General features: G+C 37.2%; 1 long non-coding RNA gene across 1 annotated transcript in view; it reads right to left on the reverse strand.

Annotated features, from left to right (window-relative positions):
• The window catches only part of LOC147015355 (uncharacterized), a 121,172-nt gene that overhangs the window by 102,272 nt on the left and 5,198 nt on the right, over window positions 1-13,702 (reverse strand). The window contains exon 3 of the long non-coding RNA XR_015050108.1: window positions 12,853-12,940. This is a non-coding gene — a long non-coding RNA (uncharacterized LOC147015355). The remainder of the gene's footprint in view (window positions 1-12,852; window positions 12,941-13,702) is intronic.

Raw genomic sequence — 13,702 nt, forward strand, 5'->3', positions numbered from 1 at the left:
ATTTATATTTTTCAGTCGTGTGCTTCATATAATCCTCAAATTTCTTTTTACTACATAATGTAGAACAATTATCTCTCCAAAAATTATTGATATCTATTGAATTTAACTTGAATAAAATAAAAGTATTAGCATTGTTTCTGATGGAACGACGAGGAAGTTGAAAGTACGATTGACTAAGATAAATACAATTACAAGAAGAATGTCTCCCTCTTGTGTAGTAGCTGTCCATTACTGTTTGGTTTCTCTCATTAACACAATCATCAAAGATAACGAGGTTCTTTTTTGATTTATCCAAATCTTGGGATGACGGTATATCATCCGTATTATCACTAAGAATACAAGTTATAGGATTTGATTTCTTTTTACATCTCTGTGTATCACAAAATAGTTGAATTATATCTTCAATGTTATAATCATTTAGGTTTTTTTGACGTTTAAATAAACCGATTATATCTTCTTTTTGAAGACCAGCATTAAAACCTTGTGAGAGTAGTTGATACTCTGGTTGAAAACTCGACTTTGTGAAAATTATTAAATTGTCATAATCTAAAAGTTGGGAGTGAGGAGCATTTTTAAAAGTAAGCAGGTTTTTCCACATCCACTTGAACCAACTATGAGACATCTTAATGAATTTGGGAGATTTTTATGGTTGTTAAATTTTATCTTATTTTCCCAAATAGGTAAAAAATCATTCATTTATATATTTGAAAAACAGGTTATTTAATTTATTATTGGCTTTTTTAGAAACTCTATATTTTATCCTAAGTTCAGGTTTAATTTCAAGATAATCCATTATTTTATTTATACAATATCTTGTGTTGATATTTCCCTGAAAATTACATCCATGAATAATATACAACAACAATCCTTTGAACATTTCTCTTATACGTTCAGTTTCTTCCCTTGTAAGGAAAGGTGTGTTATCATCCTCATACTTTACATTCATTTCTCTAATCAATCTTGTAAAGTAATTCATTTTTGGTGTAAATCTAAAAGAATTATTTTCCTTTTATATTTTTTATTATCATTAATTAGAAGATAATCACAGAATATACATTGTTTATAGGCTTTTGACTCTGTGTTTAATCCCCGTCTTTCACACGCAGGACAATTCTCAAATTTGTCATATGGAGAATCAGGAAAGTCTAGCATATTTATAAAGTAAAACTTTACTTAAACTGAAATTCATCTATACTTTCAGTTGTATATTACCATCGATATCGATATACTTTTTCATTATCAGATTCAACGACAACATTTTTATATTAAAGGTAATTTTAAAATTATCGTTAACTACTATTGAAACGAAATGTCATTTCACCTGATATATTAACATCCTTTATTTCATCAGGATTTACATCTTTAGGGTTGTTGAAAAAAATACAAATTTCTCCTTGCATATTACAGATGGTCTTATCTTTTCTTTCTAAAGCTTCATCCATAAGGTTTTTGTTGTTTGATACTTTTTCTTGTTTCATTGCTTTTTCTAGTTTTGAATATATTACTAGAAGGAGAGGAGAAACTTTTGTTAGAGATACTTTAATTGATGTTCTACCAGGTATACTAAAGGCCCTTCCACTGAAGGAAATTGAAGAACTCATATTATTTACCATAATAGTTTTTATCCAATAGTTGTTATATTTATCTTTGTTCAATTTTACATCCTTGACATATTTCTCAGTATCTTTAACAGATGAAGAGATTGATTGAAACTTGTCTTTTGTGTCTTGAAACATTGTATTTATTAAGTGAAAAAGTTGGAGGATAAAATGGTTTTAAGCACAGATTCACCTTGTAAAACAAACGAAATTTTCATCAAGAAAATTTTAGTTTAAGCAAAGTTTTATTCTATAAATATGGTGAATACAACGTACTGCGATGTTTGTAATCACGAATATAAACATTATAGAAAACACCTCCGAACCAACAAACACACATTTAATCTGTTTCATAAAATATCTCCTCTTGAGTTGGAAAGAAAACATTGTGATATCTGTTCAAAGGATGTTTTGAAGAGTAGTTATAATAAACATCTTCAATCACAAAAACACAAGAAAAATGAGTTTAAAGTAAAGGGAGACTATTATATTGAAAACACTGATGGGGCATTTAAAGGGCATATAAAAATAAGGATTTTTCAATTTGGAGAACCCGGTCCATCATCAATAGCTGAATCAATTGAAATAGTGAAACCCGATGTTGAAAAATTTATTAAAAAGATATTAAAAGAAATGAAAACTTTAAAGTTTTATATGGGAGTGAAAATGAATATGAAAAGACAAGATGAAGAACAAACTCCTTATATGAGAACAGATCTTCATTTTATAACATCATTTCAAGATTTTTTGAATAGTGGGGTTTATGAAGAACTATCAAGACAAGAGGAGGATGTTGATAATACAGTGGTAGGAAGTGGATTCAATATTAAAAATCATCTTTTTAGATATACACATTCTAAAATCAAACCCTCTTAAAGCTTCTTCTTATATTGAATTACCAAAAGAAATAAAACTAAAGAAGGCAGTTGTTAATATTAAGAACAATGATAATAAATGTTTTCTCTGGTCTGTTCTTGCTCACTTACATCCACCAAAATGTAATTCAGAAAGAGTAAAACAATATATGAAATATGAGAATACCTTGGACATTAAAGATTTTAAATTCCCAATGCCACTAACAGATATTCCTAAATTTGAGAAAAAGAATAATCTTTCTATTAATGTATATGGATTAACGGATACAAACAAAGTTCAAATATTAAAAATTTCAAACAACTATAAAAATGAAGAAACACACATTGATCTTTTATATTTTAGTGTTGGAAAGAATTCACATTACACATACATCAATAATTTATCAAGATTAATCTCTTCTCAGGTATTCAGAACAGCAAACAAAATATATCCTTGTAAGCGATGTCTTAATTCATTTCATACAAAAGAACGATTAGAACAACATTCAAAATATTGTAGTAATCATAAATCAGCTGTAATTACAATGCCTAAACCTGGTGAAAAGATTTCTTTTGAAGATTATAATAAATCTATCATGCACCCATTTGTGATATACGCTGATTTTGAGTGTATCCTTAAAAGATAAATACTGCTTCTCCTAATCCAAAAGAACCATATACAAATAAATATCAAAAACATATTCCTTGTGGTTTCTGTTATTATATCAAATCATCTGTTGGAGAAAAGTATAACAAACTTGAACATTATCGTGGAAAAAATGCTTCACAAGAGTTTGTAAAACGATTAGAAAAGGATTGTATAAGACTCACTAAATTAATGAAAGAAACAAATGAACCGATGAAATTAACCAAAGAAGAAAAATTAGAATTTAGAATGAACAATATCTGTCATATTTGTGAGGGGGAAATTAAGGAGTCTAAAGTTAGAGTCCATTGTCATCTTACTGGTAAATATAGAGGTCCGCTCATTCCTGTTGTAATCTTAATTATAAATTACCTTCTTTTATTCCAGTCTTTCTTCACAACAGCGCCAACTATGATACACATCTATTTATAAATGAACTTTCAAAAACACCAGGGAATATTTCTGCCATAACAAACACAAGTCAAAAGTATATTTCATTTTCAAAAATGATATTCACAAAACCTTTAACTCGTATTAGGTTTCTAGATTCTTACAAGTTTATGGGAACACCACTAGCCTACCTCGCATCAAATCTAAGCTCCACGGACTCTTTTCCAAATCTTAATTCATTCTTTCCAAAAGAGGAAATTCTCACTAAAGAGGAAATTCAGATTAAAGAGAGAATTCAAAGTAAAGAGGAAACTGTAATTAATGAAGAAATTCTAACTGAAGATGAAATTCTAATCATAAAGAAAATTCGAACAATGAATGAAATTCTAACTAAAGAGGAAATTCTGATTAAAGATGAAATTCTGATTAAAGAAGGAATTCTTACGAGAGAGGAAATTCAAACAAGGAATGAAATTCAAAGTAAAGAGAAAATTCTTACAAGTAAGGGAATTTATCCTTATGATTATATGGATTCATTTATGAGATTTAAAAATCACAACTTCCATCAAAAGAAAGTTTCTATAATAACCTTTATGAAGAAGAGATAAGTGATAAGGAATATAAACACGCACAAGAAATATGGAAATTATTTAAGATAAAGAACCTTGGAGAATATCACGATTTATATCTAAAAACAGATGTTTTATTGTTAGCTGATGTGTTTGAGGCTTTTAGAACACTCTGTCATAATAAAAATTGTTATGGATTAGACCCTGCCCACTATTTCACAGCTCCTGGTTTAGCTTGGAGTGCAATGTTGAAAATGACAAAACAAGATATAGATTTAATCAGTGATGTGGATATGCTTTTGATGATTGAGAAGTCCAAGAGAGGTGGAATATCACAAGTATGTTCAAAAAGATATGCTAAAGCAAATAATAAATATCTTCCAAATTATGATAGTGAAAAAGATAGTAATTATTTGATGTATTTTGATGCTAATAATTTGTATGGATGGGCAATGTCTCAATCTCTACCTTATGGTAAATTAGAGTGGGTGGAAGAAAGGATTATGAAAAGGCTTTGATGAATATTGTTATTTCTTCTCAAGAGGAATTGAATGACGAAGAAGAAGGTTATTATTTTGAAGTTGATTTGAGGTACCCGAGTGTTCTTCATAATAAGCATAAAGACCTTCCTTTTGCATGTGAGAAAGAAACCCCAAAGAAAGAATGGTTCAGTGATTATCATAAAAGTTTTAATATTAAAGGCAAATCAACAGAAAAGTTATTAACAACATTCTATGATAAAGAGGGATATGTTTTACATCAGAGAAGCTTAAAACAGTTTTTGAGAGAAGGATTGAGAGTAGCTAAAATTCATAGAGTTTTAAAATTTAAACAAAGTCCTTGGGTGAAAAAGTATATTCAATTCAATACAGATATGAGAGCAAATACAAAAGTAAAATTTGAAGGGGACTTTTATAAATTAATGAATAATGCTGTATTTGGAAAGACTATGGAAAATGTTAGAAACAGGCAAAACATTAGATTCGCAACATCTTGGAAAGAAGCTTCGAGATTGATAAATAAACCAAGTTTTGAGAGAAGAGGTTTTTTCAGAGAACTTTTCTGCAATTCATATGAAAAAGGAAAGTATTGTAATGGATAAACCAATTTATATTGGAACAGCAGTTCTTGATTTATCAAAGATATTGATGTATGATTATTTGTATAATGACTTAAAGAAAGAGTATGGTGAAAATGTTTCATTGTTGTATATGGACACTGATAGTTTTATCTTAGATATAAAAACTGATGATGTTTATGAAGATATGAAGAAAAATATTGGAGTATATGATACAAGTAATTTCAGCAAGAAGAGTGAGTTATTTTCCAAAAAGAATGAAAAGGTTATTGGTAAGTTTAAGGATGAGTTGGGTGGAAAAGTAATGAGTGAGTTTATTGGATTGAGAGCAAAGGCATATGCTTATAAGTATGGTGAACAGATTGATAAGAGGTTAAAGGGAATAAAGAAATATGTAATAAAGAAATCAATAACTTTTAGAAATTATTATAATTGTTTGATGAATAAGAAAAGAAGAATATAGGAAAATGAATACAATAAGAAGTTATAAACATAACATATATAGTGAAGAAGTAAATAAAAAGGCATTAGGAGCCTTTGATGATAAGAGATTTATTTTAGATAATGGAATAGATTGTGTTCCATATGGATATTGTATGATAGAGTGTATAAAATAGATTATGTTTTAACGATGGGAAGATGGGTTAGGGTTTTTAAGGGGCTACACTTGGTTTTTTCACAATATATAAATGGTTAAACCAACTATTAATCAAACTAAAGAGCGCAGAAAATCTCAGTCTTGGTATATAAATGGAAAACATAATGAATGTGAAAAATATCAAATAAGTCTTATTGAAAAAATAACTAAAACAAAGGTAAATAAAACAAATAAGCGAATTAATTTAAAAACTAGTAAGTTAGAGGATGTAAAGAAAAAAATGAATATCCTTGAATGGACTGAAAACTTTGATGGTTATCAATTGAACAATGAAAAAACAATTTACTATAATCTCAAAATGATATGTGGCTCAGGAGGTGGTCAGATGAGAGCATTAAGAGAAGTTTATCATTTCGTAATGGCACAAAAGGGGTATCTTAAAAAATATAAAGATTCAAATGTTTTGTTTGTCAATATTTTAGATGGGGATTATTGTGCAAAGAAAATTAAACTATTGAAGGAATTTGAGAATGAACAAATCTTTATAGGTTCAATGAGTGAGCTGATCAACCTCCAGGTTAAAGGGGAGACAAATAAATATACCTTGGGATAGCCTGGTTATATATATACAAAGCCTGGTGTTGGCTTAGTGGTTAGGGTGGCGGCTTGGGATCCCAGTGTCCCGAGTTCGAATCCCGCTCAGCTGCTGAATTAACACCAGGGGGTTGACTCAGCCTGTCATCCTTCCGAGGTCGGCGAAATGAGTACCAGTATACTGGTCCCGGTGTATGCCCCGGTTAGAATAGGTGTACCATATCCCTGTGTTGTAAGAGGCGTCCAGGAAGGGCATCCGACCATAAAACATTGCCTCACAAAAAGCCAAACCCCTGCACAGCAGGGAAAAACGGATAAAAAGGGGGTTTATTTTTAGGGGAAAAAAAAGGGAATCGCTGAAAATCCCCCATTCATTTACATGGGGAAAAGTGAGCTAGAACCAGTATATTCACCCTACTGGCATGGCTTCTGGCTGTGCTGCAAAGGCCTGTTCTGTGGGGATCCCCGATGATGCACTCTTGCAGGTTCTGTGGATAAGCTCCCTTTGTGTGCCCTCACCACGGAGTGAGACATGCCTTTTCTACCCTCAGACCCCACAGCAATCCATGATGCTCTTTGCCCCCCCCCACTTGGCCACTATTGGCTCGTCACCTAGCCCGTGGGTGGGGGTGACTCTCCCTCAACCTTTCACACAGCGCTTTTGGCATGCTTTGCTGTCATGGCGGATATTCCCCGCCTAAACTCATACCACCCAAGGTTGTCGGACGCTTAAAAGAACATTTAAAACAGATTATAAAGGTGAGAACATTAAAAAGGGTTTGAAGGGAAAGCGGTTTTAGACACACACAATGTGGAGCAGGTTGACAACAACTTTCTAAATATAAACGAGGCATATTCTATGTCACAATAAAATTACCTCTCGCTTCAATGAAAACATCTCTGAAAGTCCTCTCCTAAAGGACTGTTTGGAACCCCCCCCCGCCCCCATCCACTTTCTCAACAAACCTCTGGAAGAAGTACTTTTTTTCAAGCTTCTGGGTCTCACTATCTGCCATGATCTTTCCTGGGAAAGCCACATTTCCAACGTGGCCTCCAAAGCCAGTCACCGACTCGGAATCCTCCGTCTTGCAAAGTCCTTCCTCGGCTCACCTGAGCTCCTGATCACATATAAAGCTTTCGTCTGCAGCCTGATGGAGTACTGCTCTCCCCTCTGGGCTGGTGCTCCTGCTTCTCACCTTTCTCAGCTTTACGCTGTAGAAACCAAGGTATTTCGGATCATTAGTATTTCCCACGATGAGGCCGAGTCTTTTGGCCTCTCACCGCAGGCTGGTCGGTGGTCTTTCTGTCTTCAACTTTCTCCTCTCCAGTTTCGCCCCCCCCCCCCTGCTCTGTCTGCAATTTGTCCCCACCATATTTCTGCAGGGCGCTCAAAGTCCGCCAACAACCCCCTTCTGGTAAAACTACAAAAATCACGAATCACTGCTCACCTTCACTCTTTAATTCCTCTTTTTCCTGCCTTTGGAATAAACTCCCTCACTCTGTTCAATCCCATTCTTCCCTCCAGGCCTTCAAAACAGCTGTTCACCACCACCACCTCTTATCTTCCCCCATCCAAATCCTCGATCTTTTCTACCCCCGTTAATCCACCTCAAACCCACCTCCTTCAAATTGCTTTCCTTCCTGAAAGTCCCTGTAGTGTCCATCTTGTATACCCCATGTTGCCCGCTCCATCCCTCTCCTTTCCACAGATCTCCTAATGTGTCTGTTCCTCACTGTTTTGTCCTTCCCACTCCCGCCCCTCTTGTCTCATGCCCCCTTGCTGTGTGTTGTGTCTTAGCTCTCATACGAACCTTGACAAGGTCCACAAAAAAACCCCCCAAAAAAACATGCAATATGGGAAATAACTATCACAATAACTATGCAAACTTCCCCCTAGAAGGAATTCCCACAACACTATGCAACTTAATAAACCGGCCCACTTATGCATATTGAACAGCTGAGCCACACTACCAAAAGTGCTACCATCACTCTATCGATAAAGAAAATTCACATTTGCCTGGGAAGTAACAACAGATTTTATTCACTGGTTGCATCATCTCGAAAGGCACCGCTCGTCGTATGCTGTCGATGCCGCACCTCCGTAGGCACGGGGTAGGTATTAAGGATTTAGACAATTTAGATGGACAGCAGAAAGTCAAGTGTATGTCCTGGATGATGTAAAAATAAAGATCCTTGATCGCAAAACTCGTCCTCCAAGTGTCTTGGAAGCTGTAGTATGTGGCCAGGAATTTGAATCCTGGATCATGTCTCATATCCGTTTCACTCAGCTGGCCAAAACTGTTGGGACAGCGAGCAACAGACATTTCACTGACAGGCGAGTCTGAACAAAGCCCTTTAGCACTGGCAGGAAGAACGAGAGTGGCTCTTTTAGCATTGGATATTAAACGTGTAAAGTGTTGCATAGCTTATCAGGAATGTTATATTCTCCTAAAATAAGGAGAAATACAAAGAGCCCCAAACAAAGGAAAAACAAGGTCAACTGGCCTCAGTGTTTGGTAGCAATGCGTAGATTAAAGGGTCTAATAGAACGTCTGTGCAGCAAAAGAGGCATTAGCGATAGGGCACAGTTACTTAGTCATGTGAATAGGCTCTCCATTTCAGTCATAACCCAGAAAGATAATTATGGTTACACGGAAAGAACTTCCTGCTGCAGTTGGTAATGAAAGGCAACCGGTGCTGGAACAATGGCTACAAAGAGTAGTGCCCATTCCCTCAGACAATGAGATTGCTTCCATGGTGGGAAGAAGACCCTGAGGTGGCAGTGTTTGATGAATAACCCCATTAAATAGGGATTTCATATGGCGATAGCAAAGGTGTGAAGGAGAAGTCAAAGGTCAAAGTGCATTTAGGAAATAACACAGGGACATTCGATCCTGCAGAATGAGAGACCTCGACGCGGGAGTCAAAGTTCATATCGGCCAAGAGTGCGAATCCAATTGCAAACATTCCCTGCCTTTTGGCAGATTCATGTACAGGAAGTAGCACCAACAATGCATCTGTGCCTTCTTCATTTGTCCGAGGTGAAAAGTAACGTACTTAAATATTTAAGTCAAAATAGTAGATCTTATTGATAACTTCAGGTGACACATAATGCATCGTCTCCATTGGTCCTAAAAATGATAGTTTGCTCAGGCGGGTTCACCAGGTGTTCCGTGGTTTGGGATCAAAATTTGTAGAGAACGATTTATCAATTCATGATTATGAAATATTATTCCAAATATCCAATATTTATCCCAAAGCTCAGCAAAGTCACTCAGTTGCCATTTTCAGTCGAGGTCTCAAAATAAGGTCTTACAGGCTCAATAATGTCCATATTTAGCAGTGTGCTGGTGGTGGTGGTCAATGACCCCCCCCCCTTCCCCCCTGTAGATGTTCCAAAGCGGTTGTGCAGAAATTCACCAAAATTGTTAATTATGATCACCACATGGCATGAATGTACAAGAGCAATATCATTTTGGCCCTGGGGTGGGGTCAAAAGGCCAGACACCAAAAATGGAATTACGAGCACATTTTAGAGCATTTTTAATGAAACTTTTGAACATGCAATCAACATTGGGGAACGCATGGAATATGTAACGATTTCTGGATTTGACACCTGGTTCATGCCCCAGGGGGTGGGGACTTAGGACCACAGAGGTAAAAACGGGAAAAACATTAAACTCAAAATTTGATATCAGGTCATTCCTGGTGGAACTTTTTGCCATCTTTCAACTTTGCTTTTGGTGGGAAGCGTGGGCATTTGAGATGGCATGCCATCGACTTCGGTCTAGTTATTCATTTATTTTACAGTTATCTTAGATTCATGGAAGAGTTTGTACATGTCTCACGTTCAGGAGAAAGACACAAGTAGTAACCAATGTACCTTCACAGACATTACATTTGAGGATATTAGGAGACAATGGAAAAACATATTGCCACATCTGAGGCTCACGAACATGATACACCTCTCCGCAAGACACCTAATGTCTCTGTGAACAGCCGAACTATCTTCTACCCCTGAAACACCATGCTCGGGTGGTGAGCTATGACAGCGTTTTCACCCCCAATGGGTACCAAATTTGAAATAGTGGCAGTTGAATGAGTGCAGGAAAAAAAAAAAACAAGGTGAGGTATGCTCCTGTTCATCAAAATGGATTTTATGAATAAATAATACGGTGAGAAGAGTGGACAAGGACGCGATGGCTGGATGGAACAAACCAGGCGGTCGGCAGAAATAAGGATGAGGGGACATGCAAACTTAAATACAAATAAAGAAATAAAACCTAAACCCTAATGGTGGCAAAGGAAATACCAGACAACACACAAGGTACAAAGGAGCAGGGAAGGGCTTCTATAAGCAGTAGTTGGTTGTGGTCTCATGGCGGCTGGCTGAAGCAGCGAGGGGCAGCGAAGGTGAGGAGCGGCAAAGTGACACAAGATGGTGAGGATCCAATATGATAGCGATGACACCAGGAGGCCAGGACTGGTGTGACCACTCTCATTTACATCATCGATCACACTCTCCTGTGTGCAAGAGTCTGACCTTCCTAAGTTTTGGGACCACCGATCCAAACGGCGGGTCCTGTAATTGACAATGGCCACTCGCCGGTATGGGCGGCATCTTGTTCTTGCCATCCCACCCCACGGGGCGTGCCCAGAATTTTTTTTTTCCTTCTTCTGGGTTTCTGCAGCACATCTCGCCAACATGGCCTGTGCACACGTGCCAACAGTTCGTAATGGTGCAAGGCACTTTCCTTGTGCAGTTGTTTCACAAAACTTTAACCAGACCTCGCCTTTCAAACAGCTCGGATTTACGTAACAACATTACCCTGACCATCTTAAAAGTTAACACTCAGCACCTCTGCGATTCACATCGCTAAACTTACCACAATCCAGCTGTGCACGATGCATCCACACCCAATTATGCACGTAACAATATGGTACAAGGGATTTCAACCGGGCTTCCCTAAATCATGCGCCAGATGATCAGATGGCAACACCCAACAGGCCAAATTGTTGTTGATGGCTGCTCAACCACCAACCTTGGCCTGATCTGTAAAAAGCACACACTTGGCCTAATCCGATGCACACATCTAACGACTCACCCCCTTCCAACCCCACCCTTGTTTGTGCTTCAACTCTCATTGCAGCCTTTTAGGTTGGTCTCAGCAGCAGTTATCGAGCAGGTACATGTCTAATGAGACCACTTCATGCTAAATGCATATCTTTATAGTCCTGGAGGTAACATTCGCATCTGTAAACAATAACGCTGTTAGCCAGGACCTGCATTCAGCCATTGCCTTAACACACACATATATATATATATATATATATATATATATATATATATATATATATATATATATATATATATATATGTAAAAACACTCTGTGATACTTAACATCACTTTGAGAATTATGACTTTCTCCATCTGACAAATTCTACAAGTAACAGAGCAGGTGTCACATGGCCTTTTCAGAGTCAACTAAAACATCATGTCTTGACACAATTATTTATCACAGGTTTTCTTCACAGGCCACAACATTCATTTCTACTTGCTTTCCACGCAGTTTCTTAGACCTGGGAGCCATTACCAGAGTCACACAATTACTGGACACAGTATGACTGCCTGTCCTCTTTGAAGCTATATGCAGGTGTGATACTTTTTGTGATTGGTTGGTTGCCAGCCAATCACAGTGCAAGTATTCAGTTCATTTTCTTGGGATCAACGGGTGGCATTCCAATAATATTCCCTTAATTATAAACCTTCCCCATCCCAACCCAGCCCTCCAACTTCACCGTTTCCACAAACATTTCAAATTCTGTTTTCAAGGACGTAAGATCGGAAATCACTTTGCCTCTAAAATTTCTGTCCTTGAAGATAAAATGAGGTTGAAGCCGGGATGGATGTTACAACAAATATCTTCAATTTTTTTTCAGGGGTGGGGAAGAATTCAAATAAAGACAGTTCACGCTGAAGCAGACGGCTTAATGGTTACGCTTCAAGTCCCTGTCCTTTGAGGATGAGGGTGGATGGCATCACTATCCTTACGATTATTGATGAACGACCATTAAAACATTCTGGCAGAATTGTTGCAAAGCTCGATGAACATTCAATCATGAAATCAACAACAAAAACAAGTGGATCCATAACATCAGTAAGGGGATATAGACTTGAGGAGGGCGAGATGAATGGGATTTGGGATAAAACCATCCGCTGTACTGTGGTTATAATGAAGGCTGCACAGCCCAATGCTAAGTTTCCCACAGAGTGACGTTGCTACGCAGAATCAGTAATAAGATGGATCTGTTGCCATGTCTCCCAGAATCTCAGTACGGTGCTGCAACACCAACCGGCACGACATCATTCCACGACAGGTGGGGGGGGGGGGGTTGAATCGCAGGGGTCGTCCGGTACGTGAATACTTTAATAATAATTTTGAAACATCACGTCGAAAGCTCATGTAAACCACAAAGAAACCACAACACAATAATTCGTTTGCAAGAATGTTCACTCTTTCTACCGTAGTATTGCGTGGACGAGAGGAAGCCCGTGCACCTGTATCCTCGTGGACCTGGAGACGGATCACCGATCCCGTGGCCCCGGCACACCTGCCAAGTACAGGAGCCAAATATTTATTACATTTGTGTGACCGTGTTCGTCGTTACAAATGAACAATCCTTTCATATTTTGCTCACACAGCAAGTTGCTCATTTCAAAGTGCACTCCTTTAAAGAGCCACATTCCTACCAAGGGTTGCCATAAAACAATGCCTCCTTTGTTTACTAATGAGTGGTATACAATTGGTGTGTGCATAAACGTTGAAGTATTTGGAAACTTCTCCATGTGGAAAGATGGCTGAATGCTATTTTGAGTGAGGTGGTAGCAAAATGCCCTCTATACACCCTTCACAACCCCCTCATTCTGGATGTATGGCCGGTACCCTCAATGTCTGCACGATTGTAGTGATAATGCTGCAGGAAATTTTAGATGAAAAATGTTCAGTATACTGAACAAAAGAACTGAAGAGGATGTATATTTAAGGAGGGGGGGAGGAGCGGTATTGGCCCAAATCTTTCACCAACTGGCAGGCCAGGCCTGATGTTCAATTCAAAGGAAATTGTTTAGGGTACTCGCAACCGCTCGCCGACTCTTCGTGAAAGACACTGTGGGATCTCAGACATCCACTCAAATGCCCCAACAAAGTCCACAAGGGGCATGAGTGTTCCGCAAGTGAAGTCCCCATTTCCTAGAGGTTTTTGTTCTAACTACTAAACCTCTAAACCTCAGACAAAGTTCAACAATCAAAATGAACAAGTGGATAATCACCAAGTAAAATATATACATATATATATATATATATATATATATAT

Source organism: Eptatretus burgeri, chromosome 12, assembly GCF_056783735.1.
Source record: "Eptatretus burgeri isolate ZD-2024b chromosome 12, Ebu_testis_v1, whole genome shotgun sequence".
Taxonomy (NCBI): Eukaryota; Metazoa; Chordata; class Myxini; order Myxiniformes; family Myxinidae; genus Eptatretus; species Eptatretus burgeri.